Here is a 1,222-nt window from a genome sequence, read left to right on the forward strand (position 1 = left end):
AATGCTTGCTTCCTTCCTATGGGGGTGCTGCGAGCAAGACTGCCAAGCCCAAGAGCAGTTCCCATAGCCTGGCCCTCATCATGATTGCTTTAAAAGACTGCTTCACTCACAGTCCTCTTTTCCCGCAGACAGGTCACATTTTGCCTGTTCTGTACCTGGTTTAAACTTTAAAGAGCCAATGCAGTGATATCAGTGGGTCACATTCCTCTCTATCAATTAAAACATTTACTCAAGGAATGTGAAATAATCCAGCTCTGTGCCAGCTCTTTGTACTGAAGAACTTGCAAAAGTTAGACAAGTCCATCCTCCAGTTTATGTAATTCATTATGCTGTATCCTTGCCTTATATGGGTATGCAATAGGAGGGATATATGATGCATCCTTCTGTTTACATAGTGCATTATGATATGTCTTTCTGTTATATGGATATAGGAGAGGGAGGATCTATGATATATCCTACTGCTTACATCATTCATTAAGCCATCATATGGATGATACCTTACTGGCAGCTCCAATTAATAAACAACTGTATAATCTCTTTGCAGAGACAAAATGAGTTTTAATATCCTTTGGCTTCTGCATTGCCCCAGGCAAGGTACAATTGTCTACTCCTTATTACTGACCTGGGAACTCTAGTGACTAACAGGGCAGTGAGGTCACAAATGTTGCAGGTTCATCAAGAAAAACTAAATGATTTTTAAATGGTATTAGAAGACATAAATTGGATAAGGCCAAAATTGGGTATTGCTGTCTATCAATTAAAACATTAACTTAATACTTTACAGGGAGAGCCAACTATTCTCTCCCCTTATAGCTTATCTACTGAAGCCAAAAGGAGCCAACTTTGGTTAAAAAACAGTTATAGCAGCCTCAAGTTTTTAGAATAAATATAAATTATCCTCTTATCCTTTACATTTCAAGTACTCCTCATTCTCCCATAGGTTTCATAGGACAATTCTATAATAAGCACATTTATCATATTGAGTAGCTTTTAACTTTCTAATCAGTTCATAAACCTGTACAATCGGTGAGACGACCCAGGCCGCGGGGTCCTGAATAGACCCAGAGCGCAGGCCGGCGAGTGAGTGAGACGACCCAGGCCGCGGGGTCCTGAATAGACCCAGAGTGCAGGCCCGGCGGGTGAGTGAGACGACCCAGGCCGCGGGATCCTGAACAGACCCAGAGCACAGGCCCAGGAGTGAGTGAGACGACCCAGGCCGCGG

The sequence above is a fragment of the Octodon degus genome, unplaced genomic scaffold, assembly GCF_000260255.1.
Source record: "Octodon degus isolate 3935 unplaced genomic scaffold, OctDeg1.0 scaffold00072, whole genome shotgun sequence".
NCBI classification, from domain to species: domain Eukaryota; kingdom Metazoa; phylum Chordata; class Mammalia; order Rodentia; family Octodontidae; genus Octodon; species Octodon degus.